Below are 15,319 nucleotides of genomic sequence, written 5' to 3' on the forward strand. Positions count from 1 at the left end.
TTATTTGAAACCAAAACAAATAAAAAGATAAATGCCCGATTGTGTCCTGAAAGCGTGCAAACAAAACTGTTCAGATAAAAAGGAAAAGACGTTTTATTGATAAGTAGGTATCTAAATATTTGTTTGCTATTGAATTCCAAAAGAAAAAAATAATTTATTAAAATTTTGAATTTAAGTAGGTACCTACGTAATTTTTTAGGTTTGAATTCCAAAACATAAAATAATTTGTTTTCAAATATAGAATTATTATTGCAAAGTCAAACTCTGCTTTTCTACCAACAGGGTTGCACTTTATGTAGGAATGAGATTTTGAAAAAGTATTTAATGTCAATTAATATTACTTTATCATTACTAAAAATCCATTAAAAAGAAATAAATGGGCAGAAATTATAAGGAATTTCAAGAAAAAATCTGATTGAGATTCATAAAAAGCGAATGTTGTTTGTAAACATTCAAAAACAAACTTTTTTCAAAGACAAAAAACAACATTCTTACAATTTTTTGGGTATGCATTCTCGTCGAACGCAGCCCTAGTAGTTCGATGAATAAAACATTTATGCTCCTAACTTTAATTTTACAGATTAAATTGAAGATTTTAAGATCTACAAACATTTGCAGTGCAAAGCTCATTATTACACAAAAAAAGCGTACGTAAATCGGTTGCGCCGTTTAGGAGGAGTTAATTGACATCACACGTACAGAATTATTATATACGTAAAGATAAAGGTGAGCCAACGCTGCACTAACAAGCGAATCGCAACATTGCATACCGTCGCGCGTCGGCCTAATTTTAAAAAGTTTTACACGCATATATGTTATTTGAAGTCCTCAGAGAAAATGCCAAAATACTATTTTTACAATTTGTGGACTTTATAACCGAGTTTACGCAGACAGGGTACAGTCTAAGCTTATAACCGAGTTACATAGTTTAAACCCGCGCTGTGCCAGCGGGTACTCTGCAAGACATCCGACCCTCCCCTTCCCAGGACTTGCAAGTTTTACAAGTAAGGGTGACAATATGGGTAGATTTTGGCTTGATCTTTTCAAAAAATCTAATCTCATTTGATATAACGTGCATTAATGTAACGTATCTAACGTTTATTCATGGTAAGAATCTAACTAAAGATTCTAAATATTCAAGAATAAGTATTAAAACATGCATATTTTTTTTTATATAATGTAACAGTTGTATTCCTTGTCTTCCTTGGAGCGGAGTTTATCGCTACTGTAGTTAGCCAGGAGATATACATATGTAAAACATTTTACGAATAAATAATGTAACAACGTTATGAAATATTATGTTAAAAAAAGAAACGAAAAATTTTGGCTCAAAGAAATCTCAGGTGAAAGAAATTAAATTTTTGGTCAACGGAGACCTCATCAAATTATTTGTCCTACTGTGTAGATGCTGAAATTTTGACGGTAAAAAAAACGTAAAAAGTCCCAAAAGATATTACGTAACTCTATAAAATTTATTAAGATAATTCAAAGTTCACGTTCGTTAGCAATATTTTTTGTCCTTTTCTTTAGATTATTTTATGATTTTGACTCGTAAATAATACTAGAGATGGACAAGGAAAAGGGATATTAAAAAAAGTATATCTCCTTATTTCTTCCTTCGAGTTCCTTTTGTTCGCAATTTTTAAGGCGGGAATTTTACAGATAAACGGTGAAGCAAGATCTCAACAATGTTTCATTACGAGAATTTGTCTGTCTAACACTAAAGGTTCGTACTTTGTTCAATTTAAAAGTACAAAAGTAAAGAAAGTTCGAAGCTTGTCATATTTATAATATGAGAAATATTAAATCAGATATAAATGACGAATATTTCATTCCTTAAAAATAGTGGGTCGGTTTATTAAAAATCGTTTTAAATGAAGTTCGTTTTTGTCTTGGCAGATCAAAAATGTTTAAGAATGAAAAAATTGTAAGTATGAAATAGAACCAGAATTCTGGAGGAGAGTTTTTTTGAGTTGGCGCTTTAGCCTACCATGCTTAAGGCCCTGGTTTGATTATAGGCAGGCGGATTTAAAGGTGGGCTCTATGCTACAATATTGGGTATGAAAAGCGTGAACGTAATCATCTTACCTATAAAATGATCAAGATATTGGAGCACCAATGCAGTGCTTAATGCACCATGGTTGAATAATGGTTGAACGGCAATTGAATCTCATATCTCTAAACAAAAAGACTCTATTTTTCCTTTACCATATTTTAAAAGCAATTGTCGATCTGCAAAAAGCATTTGATAGAGTCGACATAGAAAAATTGAGGAAGGTTTTATTGGAGTACGGAGCGAATGGTAACCTGACAAGGACTAAATTTGTTTATTTATTTATTTATTTATTTATTAACGGACATTGTCCATGTATACAATTTATAAGGTTTAAATATTACAATAAAAGAGTAGTTTAAAACATTTAAAGAAAAAAGAAAGAAGCATTGACAAACATAAGGGACATCGAGACAAGATCTGGACTATTTATTTAGTGCTCGTTTAGATCGTTGTAAACTTAAACCAAAAAAGTCCAGATCCTGTCTTGAGTTAACAATACGACAAAGGCGGGTCATTGGAGAATTTAGGCCATTTTTTGTTCTATGCTGATCGATGAACAGTACTTCATTGTTTCTCAATCTACGAGTCGGAATATTGAATTTTACTTATCCCAGTAATGATGGAACATCGATTATACCATTTAGTATGCCGAACATATATATGGAGTCAATATTAGTTCTACGTTTTTGTAGACTAGAAATATTTAACATTGACTCTATTTCAGCATAAGAATAATTATCTCTCTCTAGTCCAAGCATCCACGCTATTTTTCGAAGCAAGCGATGTTGGACTGATTCAATGTGATTTATGCGATTGACATAGAATGGAGACCAGACCACAACAGAGAGGGAAAACATTTTTGAGAAGGGAATATGGAAGTCTAGGCATTTACAGGGCTTATGACCTGTCATTGGCTGGCTTAAGTGGCCACTTTACACGCTGTGTAACATTTGCCATTCTGCCTATATTTGTACATCCAAATTTCCTTAACTTTCCATCTATTGACTTTTGTGGAGTTAAAGAGCTGAAACCTTTATCATGTTATTCACATCGTTGTTTTTTTTAACATTCCTAAAAGAGTCAAACAGGGATGTGTAATGTCACCTTGGTCGTTCAACATACACGAGTAAATCGATACCTGTATGAAAGTACTTAAAAATTTATGGATGGGAGTAAAAATAAGTGATATAACTGTTAACTGTCTTTTGTATGCTGATGATGCAGTGCTTCTCACTAGCAGCAAATATGACCGCAATTCTTGCTAACGAACGTCTACGATGTGTACAAGAAAAGCGATTTGCTAATGAATGTTGATAAATCGAAAGTAATGGTTTTTGAAAGGAATGAAAATATAACTAAACGACAGATCAGTGTGAATGGAGATATTCTGAATCAGGTAGACGAATTTGTGTACCTGGAAAATATGTTTACTAGGGATGGAAAGACTGAAAGATATTGAAAGAAGGTTCAGTGCCGGGAACAGGGTGACCGATGCACTGTATAGTTATTTGTGATTAAGCTACTGGGCATGAAGGCCGGGAACAGATCAGGAAATTGTATAGCTTTGACCCCAATTTCAAAGAATAGAATTGAATATTATAGAGAAAAAAAAATTTCCATAAAATAACATAAACCTTTTAAATGTCATCAGGCCGCATTATAGAAGAACCTAATAGGTTTTTAAAGAAAAAAAAACAACATAATTACTCAATAAACGTATACGCTTAAATTGTATCATAAATACTAAAATTAACATGCTGTCTCTGAGTGTATAAAATCTTAAATTGTTCTGTACACTTGACCTTGGCCTGTTAAGTACGTATAAAGGTAAGCGTGAATACACGCTTTTTTATGGCAGGATTTCTGATCACAGAAACTTACAGCACGTTAACACGCTTTTGGCAAACAAAAGGTTGAGTATTCAAAGCTATTTAATATATAGCGGAAGACTTTATTGCAACCAAAGTAATAATCAATGCTCTAAACTGAAATAATACATCCCAGTTTGCGATTTGCAGAATAAATAACGTGGTTCACGAGAATTCTGGGAAAGGTTTTTTTCAGAGAAACCTTTTAAGTGTCACATTAACAACAAGCAAGCCTTGGATAACTAGGATACGTTTGTATTTATAACAGCAACTTAGTTATTGCCGTTGCGCCGTTAATATACGTTAAATAACATTTTAAAAATTGTTCAAGAGATTAATAAAGCAATGCACCTTTTAATGATGGATTTGGATGAAAATAATATGGTAGCGTATAGAAATAAAATAGATTGTGTCATTCGGCAGTACCAATTTTAAATTTTAAGCTTTGGCAATACATTTTAAAAATATTTTATATATTCTTCGAATTTTTAATACTAAATTATCTAACTTAAAAAAAAAAACATTTTGAAACATTTGTCAGTGTGCATTTAATTTATGTACCTTTAAATATGTTTGTGTTATTATCATTAGTTAATTTTAAACTAGTCAGTTTTAGCATAAAAATCTCTCTCCTCACTCCTCCATTTTTTTTTCTCAACCCAAACTTTTTTACAGTGTTTTTTTTATTCTTATCTTATTTTATAATTTATGTTTCCCTCATTGTAGTGTAATATGTTATATCATTATATCATTATATTTGTGGACAACTTTAACTGGACGTACGTACTGTTTTTTTCATTTAATTATTTTTTTATGTAACGTCTGTTGCTTTTCCTAATAAAAAATCTAATATTATGTAGTTTTCCTAGTATAGTGGTATTTTTTCTCTGTTCAAAAATACCAATACGTTTCTTTGACACATGTTATTTTAGTAAAGACACATTTATTTTTGTGTTTTGTATATATATACTCTTACTCATCTGTAAATATATATATTTATAAAAGGCTGTGTTTGTATGTTTGTCCTCGATAGATTTAATAAATACTGGACCGACTTACGTGCTATTTTTTGAGAAATGACGAGCTTTGGCCTAAACGTATTTAAAGATCGTAAAATCTTCAATTAGTAAAGTAGAGAAAAAGTTTTATTCATCGATTACAGGGCTGCATTCGGCGAGAATGCATATACAAACAACATTGGTTTTTTGTGGATCCCAATCGGATTATTTCCTTAAATTCCTTTTAATCGCTACACATTTATTTCTGTTTACTGGATTTTTGATAAAAATAAAATAATTTTAACTGATATTCTAATAAAATTTTAACTGAATATTTATGATTTTAAGTTCTGGAATTCAATCATAAACAAGTACCTAGCTGCTTACAAAAAAAAAGTTACATCATCTTTTTTATATTTATCTGAACGATTTTTACATGCTTTCAAGACACAATCAGGAATTTCAGTTCGAATTAAATGTCAAGCTCACTTCAAAACCCTTGCAGGCAATTAAGGATACGACTGAATACGCATTGGATATGACTGATTGTTTGGGTATAAATTACGTGTCATAATTATAAAGGACTTAAGGTGCATTATGTGCATTAATGGGTCAATGGTTTTCTTAAAAAAAACCAAACCTGTTCCAAATATTTGTAAATATACTTAATAATATTTTATCTGAAGAGAAAACGCAGTCGGACTTTTTTTTATACAAACGTTTTCCTGTATTTTTTGCCTGGTTTATGACACTGGAGCATTGATTCTTTTTTCATACTGCAGATATTTACCACTACGTGTCCCTATTGTTTTTTTTAATTTTTTATATTGCTTATTATGGGAACTATCTATCCAAAAACCCATAAAAGCGGCCAGTTTAATATGCTGTCTTCAAGCACATGGTTCACAAATATAACTATTTTTGAAAAACGCAAAACGAACAAAAAAGACTATTTTATTCTGATACTTTGTCTTAAAAAATAACAAAACCGGTTCAGTTTTGAGGTGCGGAAAGAGGGGCCACGAAGCGTCGAATTGTCTATTTTAGTAAAACGCCTTTTAAGGTACGACATGCAGTTGTCTTTTCGCGCCGTATCGGGGAGGCATCTGCAAAACAGTGACAGAAAAGTAATGTTTAAATACCTTTTTATCAAAATTAATTGTCATCGCATATCCTCATAATTTATGTAATCCGAAACACAAAAATAATAGTGTACTTACTAAATTGAACTAAATATAATAACTGATATTAAACATTGGATTGTGTTCATTTAATACACAAACGATTATGTACTTAAATCTTGCAATAGCTAAGCATTGCCAGATTCAGTTCGTATTTAATAATGAAGAAATAAATCACTCGGTCATAATCAAAATTATTACTGAAAATTCTAAAAGTGGTTTAAGGCACCGCAAACCTATAATTAAACCGTCAAACCACTTGGCAAGGGCTTTACTTCTCATTTACTTAGAAAATCAGAATTTCATCCCTTCAAAGCCACCCCTCCTTATTCTATCTGGGTACTTGTTTTTCAATTTACTTTGAAAGGTTTTTAGTATCTAAAGCATTAACTTTGTGGTCAAACACTTCAATAAATTTAAGGAAATAATTGTAAATAACATCTCCCGGTTTCGAGACGTGCCTGTCTCTTCGTCAGGACACTTATTACACTAACGTCCAAATCCAACTATACACCTTCACCAATAGTAGATGTATCACTCAGTTGTGCATTGTATATACAAGTTCATGGATTGAGAAATATTGCAGTAAAAAAATATCACTTGAAAACATATTTTGTTGAGTATCGAATGCGAAAACCAATGCATGATAGCCAAACGTGGTAACTTTACCACTAGTCGCACGAATATTCAATATTTGAAAGTCTTATAAATAACTCTGGTAAAATGTAAGTATTGCCAAACATTTTTTTACTAAATAAAAAGTTAGTTCTCAATCTCTGACTCTTTCAATTTACTTCACTTTTGGATTAAGGGCAAATTTTATCAAACCAAACCCTTTCCGAAAAATATAATATGTAAAATCCAGGACTACGCATTCCGATTTTATCCTTTTCCTATCAGCACTTTTCAAAAAAGTTGTCATCTGTAATGCCTCAAGATGTGATTTAGGTCTCCGCGTATATGTATTTTGAAATATTCTGTGTCACTGCTATTTTCGTCTTTCAGAGACGTTTTTCATTTCAATTTTTACTCAAAATAAGTATGTAGAAATTTTAATTTTTCTCTTATGTTTTACATAGCAATAATAATGACAAACCGATAATATTTAATGTTTATCTTTTATATCGGATTCACAGAGCATAGGCTACGTTATTGAAGGCATAAATAAATCTTCCGAATCATGAATTATTGGATTAACTTCGATTGACGTTTTAGCTGGTACAAAATAAATATATTGTTCTTTTTTGTACCAAACAAAAATAATTTTTCGTTAAATAGGAACTCGAAATAGAAAACATTATAATACTAGAGTTTATTTTCAGAATATTCGATAATATTATTTGAGATAAAAAATTTCTACACAAATACTATTTTTTACTTAAAGGAGGTCACACGACGACCGAACGATATTGTCCTGTCCCAGCATCGAACCGATTGTTGTTTGAACAAAAGTTTGGAGGACAGGATAATGCATCAAGACATAGTCTTAGAGATAGGTGGGCATGCTATCTCGGGTAGGACAGTAGGACAATATCCATTATGCCGAAAATGTCAGCAAAAACAACGCCTTTTTATTATTTAATTCACACTCCAACTATTCCAAAACCTCTTGCTAAAAGAAATCATATTTTTCGCGAACTCGCTCGTAACGCGCATGGTCGTATATTCATTTTCGCAGCGTTCTGCGTGTGAACTACGGTTAACCGCTTTACTTTTATAGCAACCAATAAACTATTTTTACTTTTTTTTTAATCTCATCTTTTCTGAACAATTTAGGTTAGTGTATGTCGAAAGACTTTTACAAAAATATTTTTTGTCATAGGATTTTTATAATATTTTTAAATAGATTTATTTTTTTATTCAAATTAGATAACATCCTATAAGTGAGAATAAAAAATGTTATTTACTTCTCTTTATGGATTTTCGGCAATGTTTGTTCACAGAAATCGACAGTGTCACATAAAAATTATATCCGATAACAAAAAACATATAAACAGATGTAATAAACTACGAACATGTATAACAAATTTACTTCGATTCGAAAATAATGCAGAATTATGCAGTTTCACCTTTCCCGATTGTTTTAATTACCAAATTACTCGAGCCGGTGTCATGTTTTCATTTGTCGATATTCAAACTGAGTCACGGGCTACGCGATATCACTGTTTTGTGTTTGAGCTTAAAATAAAACTATACTCTCATTTTTTTTTTTTTTTTTGAAAATTTATTTATTAACCCTCACGGATTATTAAATTCATTTTGCAAAAATTATATACAATTTTTAATCCATACTCTGTTGTTGATAATAATATTTTTTACATCTTTTGAAAAGTTTGTCCGAGTCTTTTTTAGTTTTGTCTGGTAGTTTATTGTATAATTTCACTCCCCGGTTTATTAGTCTTGACTGTTCTTGTCTTGTTTTAGAAGGTTGTACCCATATATGATATTTTACTGATATTCTCGTATTGTGTCCATGTTTACTACATGTTTTTTCAAGTTTTAGTTCCTCGTCTACAACTACATCAGTGTCTAATTAATGGATAAATTTAAATGATTCTTGTTTAAAGAGTTCAGCTATATTTAATTGCTTAGTTTGTTTAAAGTTTTCTCTAGTTGCTGTTGGATAGGGAAGGTCGTTTACTAACTTCAATATTTTATTTCGCTGTCTTTGTTGTCTGTTAATTTTGAAACTTGACACTGGCTAGAACACCCCAGTTAGGGGTGAAAAAAGCCAAAAAAACTAAGAAGAAGAAGAAGTAGTCTGTTTATGTAATTTTGATTTCCTGTTCCCCATAGTAGTTGCATATAACATATTTTAGTTTTTACATAGGCTCCATACATTAGATTACTTTTCAGTTTTTGGAACAAAATTTTTGATTAAAAAAAAATACTTACTAATGTCGCCACTTTGCTATTTAAAATGTTGATATGAATTTTCCATGTCAATTGTTAGTCCTAAGTATTTAACGTGCTCAATTTTAGTTAGTCGTTCATAATTTATATGAGCATCTATTTTATGTCATTTTTTTCTAGATTCAAAATGGATAATATTTTTTTTGTTTTCATTAAGTGTAAGTAAGTTTGTGTTTGTTCATTTAGTAAAGTCTTTGTTTATGTCATTGTTTGCTAATACGTATGTTTGATATTTGTTTATTCTTTATCATTTTGGCCACAATGTTACATCTAGTTCGAATTAATAATTATCATACATTTTGTAGTTGTCACTTAAAATGGACCCAGGCGCTTTAAGGGTTCGGAGTTAATTTATGACATTCTCATCAGTGCAGTGCAGTTAAGTCTTTACCTCAAGTGACAGGGATACCAACTTAAAGGGTCATTCATTTATGTTAAACGTTTTGGCTGATCGGCAGCCGGAATAAATAAACAAAATTAACTACATCATAAGTAGTCTTAATCACGCAGAGCTTCAGTAAAACATCGCGAGTTGGGTTACACGACTACTACTATTACTACTACTACCATCACGCTATTTCCCCGTAAGGGTATGCAGAGAGAATCGACCGCCACACACGTCTTTCCTGGCATATATTCCTAGCTTCTTCTACATTCATACATCTTGTCATACGTGCCCTTTGGTTCTGTCTGCTTTTGACATGACCAGACTTAAGATTTTGGTTTATCTGATTATGTCACGTCTTCCTTGGACGTCTTCGTCTCACGTTTCCGTTCATTTTCGCCATATATACTTGTTTTACCATTCTTTCGTCACCCATTCGTCCTTCGTGACCAAACCATCTCAGAGATCCTTTCTTAATTTTATCAATTATACTTGACTCAGATTTACACTCTCGCCTGATTTCATCATTCGTAACCCTGTCATACATTGATTTCCCACACATTCGTCTAAAAGATCGCATTTCAACCACGTATATTCGGCTTTCATCCTTCCTCTGGTAGTTCCATGTTTCTCTTCCATACATATGTGTTTGGACTAAAACTCCGTTGTGCGCTGCCAGTTTAGCTTCGATTGACATATTTTTACTAGCAATTACTGTGCTTAGTGCTCCGTTCATTTTGTTGCCCGTATTCACTTTCCTTTCAACATCTTTTTCTACTTTTCCATCTCTATACCATCCTTTCATAAATGTGATTTAGGCAATATCGGTAAATAATAAGTATGAATGGGGTCATTTTTATTCAAATGAACATAAGTTGGGTCATACCAATGAATTATAAGCATAACAAAGGTCAAACTAATAATTTATGTGTGTGGTCAAGTTGTATAGCTTTTGCGACTCTTAATCCTCGCTGTACTATATTGAATTATCTGTTTATCCCTCTGTACAGACTCAATACTACGGTACTTGGAAGGTTTCTTCTATAAGCGAATAACATTTCTCTTCGCAAATTTTACCACAGGAACTCGCAATACTTTGCAAATACAAATGACAAAATGGCCGCCGGCAATATAAGAAAATAATTACTAATAAATTATTAAATGCTGCACGGGTACTATGACCGCGAACTTTGTGAAAATTTCACATTTTGATTACGCAACAACCAGGGCCGAAGTTTAATGTCACTTCCGGTAAATATTTAATCGACTATGGATCTGTCAACACGTGGAATAGTCGGTCTAAAGAAATAGTCACGGGCGTCATAGCACCGTCCGCTAACGCATTTAAAAACAAATGAGTCATTTTTTGCCACAAGCTTCTTTAAGGGCGGGTTTTCTAATGTACGCTCAAATCTTTTTTATGCTTCATTCTTTACACTTACAACGAAATTTGAAGAATCTTTTTGTTTTTCAACCTGTAAAATATTTTTTTTCTTTTTTTAAAATTTTATTTTATTTGGTAAATCGACATTTCTACATACATATTTATAGTTAACCAACAGATATCGTGTATAAACTCAGAACTAATAACAGATTTCCACAAAGTATACAAAGTTAGTAAAGAAAATATAATACATATTAAATAAATACATATCAGTTAATACATATAAAAATGTTATATTGAAGTACTCATTGATAATTTTTAATAATCAAAGTGTTTTTTATTTTTAGAACAGAAAGTTATTGTGAATTTGGCGAGATAAGGACAAGGGTGCTTAAAGGGAGAATAAGGCGGGTAATTGATACGTACATATTTATTATTATATAGTCTACTAAGTTACATAACGCATTTTTAGTGTAAATTTCAAATCTGACAAAGTGATGTTTGTGTAATCTATATCTTTAAATTTTGTATTGTACACTGAAAAAGTCCTACATAAAAAAGCATTTTTAACACACGATGTTTTACTTATCGGTACATGAAACAGGTCATAGAAGATCGAAAGGTAGACACTAGCAGTGTTATCTTTGATTTATATGTGTCCATCGGTGATGCCAGAGTAAAAAAAAATCTAATCCATTTAGGATAAGGACAGACATCTTTCTTGATGTTTTGTAATGTAAAGTTACATTTGTCGTCCTGGATTTATTACGACATTTATTGTTATTATTATTATTATCATTATTAGATAGATTCCACACCGTCTTGTGATGTGGCAAGTATCTGTAGGTACATTGACATACTATACAATACCTCGGTGTGTAGATGCCGCCATGATTTCAATTAAATAATTTAATTACGTCGTACGATTCAGATATGAAACGTTTTCGAGAACCAAACAAATTCATTAAAATGTAATGCCATCTTTAAATTGATATATTGTTCTTGTTTGCAAAAGAGAAGCGACAAATTTGTATAAATTGCTTCACGAAATTCAACTGTGGAAAATTCTGATTTTATTCCTGAAGGAAAATAAGTCTAAAAGGAAATCTACATTTTCACGGAAAAACAAAACAACCAACGGCTTATTTTATGAATAAGGTGTGAAAAGGAAGGTATTACGTAAGGGTCTTACGTTGACGACATCTCATTTATTAGTGGTTCCTCTGACTACATGGTATAATATTTTTACGACCCTCTATAAATCTGTATTGTGTTATCTGAGGAGTAATAAATATCCGTAATAATTAAGGAATCCCGCTTGAATTTTCATGAAGATGGCGTTGGCCACAGAATTTCATACTTGGCTTGTGGGTTATTTATCTATAGTAAATGCTCTAAATACTGATATATACTTGCAAAAATACACATCTAAAAAAAATATTTGATCAATGGGCATTTTTGTATAAAACGTGTCTTTAGTGAGTCTACAGTTGAAATATGTAAGTTCCAAATGAAACTTATTTTAATATTAAATTTCTATTTGAAGCCCTAACTTTGTGGTTATTCATTATAATAAAATAAATAAAACAACTTTGTTTTTAACCACTATTTTTTTTGCTTTGAAACCGGTCAGTGAAAATTAAAAATTAGTGGTTAAAAACAAAGTTGTTTTATTTATTTTATTAACGAGCATTTCATTATGGGTTACTTACCCTAATTAGATAGTAAACTGAATCATCATTCCCTTTTCGCATCTATTGGTGCATTGGGCACTGCATCAAAACACCTTATAAATCAATATTTCATGTCGACTCTGTCGGAGCCTCTTGCATTTTTTTTATTTTATTATTTCATTGGAAAGCCAACAGACATTTATAAATTTATAAGATACAATTGTACGCTAATCTGTCTTGCAACCTTATCTTTATTATCTAATTTATTCATTATTGACTATATGTTTTTATAAAACAATAAATAATAAATCTTACATATTCTAGCTCTGAGGCAGCGGAGCATTTTGGGTACAATAAATTTATTTTTTGAATAAATACGTGAATAAAGTAGGTATACAATAACAGCAATATATTTTCTCACACGGTGTAATATTCGACGCGAAAAGCTTAGATAAAGTTAGTTAGAAATTATAACTATTGTTTGCGGTGTTGCCACTCGGCTGATTGTCGAAATCAAATTAAGGAACAAACAAGCAACCTGCCAACTGGGGTGAAGTTGTCACGTACGAATTAAATGTTGCCAATTGTTCCGACTAGGTTCGTATCTGTCTACGCATAAAGAACCCGGGGTAAGTCGTTCAAAACATAATTTCGCAAACTTGAAAATACTTCAAAGTAACTACACTGTGAAAAGAATAATAATTAAGATTAATTAAAATTAATAAATAGCATGTGACGTTTTATATAAACGTACTCAATTAACCATTTTTATTTTTAGGTAACTGCGCCATAGGTATAGAAGACATAACAATCTTTAAATCTGGGTGGAATATGTTCGTGATATCCACAAAATCTCTTCAGGACGTTACAAGCATGTTAACACTTTGTATCTTGGAGCCGTGTAAACACATGATTATATAACCATACGTTGTGTCCCGATCCCGTGTTTTCACGTGGTTTACCAGCTGTCTAAAAAGTGCATTTTATTGGCATCTAGTGACTTTTATTAGTACTGTTTCACTGCTGGTAAATCACGTAAAAACACTGGATCGGGACACAACGCGTGTTTATTATAATCACGAGTTGACACGGCTCCGGGATACAAAGCACAAAAAAGGAGTGAGGCCCTGTATATGTGCGAACATAGCAATGCGCAATGTGGCTCTCAGTAAAGGCCAATGTTGGCAAAACTATCATACAAAAATGACGTATTTAATTGTTTTAAATAAATATGAGAAATTTGAATTGATTTAACTCAGTATTGTCATAATTTTGACACTTTTAAAAAACCCTTCACAAAGCATGAAATTTCAGAAAAATGGGCCGGGCACAGGGTAAATTCTATGTGTATTCGGCCGGTGCTCAAAGTGTTAAGTTGTGTGACAAATCTACTCATAAACACAATATGGACATTGGAGTATGTAAACATAAGTTGATAATAGAAAATGTGATAAATAATTGCACGTTTTGACTTCTGATGACATGGTTGGAAACATCGAAAAAGATTTAATGCAACAAAGATGGGACAAAAGTTATAGCATTAAATCATTTGAAAATTCATATAAGGTCCATCTTCGCTCTACGCTTCTTAAATGAAAAGAGATTAAGAGATTGCTCTCTTTCTACGTAGGAATAATAATTATCTGCAATGCAAACAACGATGCTACTTTTGTAAGAAAACGGTGCTGGACAGACTAAGATGCTGAAATCACAAACATTAAGTAGAATGGTGAATGTTTTAATAAAGTATTGAATCAGCTAATAACAGGTCACAAGACCCGTAAATGCCTAGACTTCTACATTCCCTAATATTTGATACATCTCGCTTGAAATGTTAGTCTAGACCAGACAGAAAACAGTTGTTTCATTTTGAATTCTTGAAATAGTGCACACATATACATATTTCTACGTGGGCTCTAATGATAACATGAAATATATTTATAATTTAAAAGTTGTTTAAAACATCGTAATGTTTAAATGCAGATATTTTTTTACATATTTATTATTAAAATAAAAGTAAAATTAGCAATTTGTTGGCCTCGTGGTGTAGTGGTCAGCGCGTTTGCCTACCAAGCAAGAGGCTTCGGGTTCGATCCCCGACATGGTTGACATTAATTTATTTTTTTATGTGTTTTTACACTAGAATATTTCATAGTCCCTGGACTGGTACCATAAGCGTTAGACTGATCATCTTACCTTCATATAACAAAAATGATCGACATACGCCGCGATTGGTGTACCAATGCAGTGCCCTATGCACCATTGTGTGCGAAAAAGGAATGATGAAAATCAGCAATGGCGATCTGAATCTTAAAGTAAATATAAACACTAATAGTGTAGCGAGAGATTTAAAAAAATATATATGTAGATTAAGAAACGATTACTTTATATAATTGGTACACATAATATTTATTATCAAGGTATTTTTTTTTACAGGACCTCGACTCACATGTTTTATACGTGTATGATACATATCATTAATTGTAGTGCTTTCACACTTATAGATTACGCAGACAGGGTATAGTCTAAGCTTATAACCGAGTTGCACAGTTGCCCTGTAAGACATCGGACCCTCCCTTATGTATTACATGACTTTATAATTGTTTTTTTATTATTTATGTTTAAGTAACATTATATATTCTGAGCACATATACTACTTGCAAACCCGGCAAAATCCTAAATCTAAAAAAGTGAGATATTAATTGAAACTCATTCAGAATACAATTGTTTACAATAATTATAATATTATCAGTTAAAAATATGGCTTTATTTGTAAGAACTTGACTTTTAAATTATCGGGTTTGTTGCAAACATAGCAACCTCTACTTAAGTATTGTAAAATTGTAATTTATAAAGTTAAA

At 31.6% G+C, this 15,319-nt stretch overlaps 1 protein-coding gene across 3 annotated transcripts in view; it reads right to left on the minus strand.

Moving 5' to 3' along the window:
• Calx (sodium/calcium exchanger 3) overlaps positions 1-15,319 on the minus strand; it is a 349,508-nt gene that overhangs the window by 203,975 nt on the left and 130,214 nt on the right. The gene's annotated exons all lie outside the window — the stretch shown is intronic.

The sequence above is a fragment of the Micrasema longulum genome, unplaced genomic scaffold (genome assembly GCF_059751315.1).
Source record: "Micrasema longulum isolate JH-2025_06_02 unplaced genomic scaffold, ASM5975131v1 h1tg000043l, whole genome shotgun sequence".
Taxonomy (NCBI): domain Eukaryota; kingdom Metazoa; phylum Arthropoda; class Insecta; order Trichoptera; family Brachycentridae; genus Micrasema; species Micrasema longulum.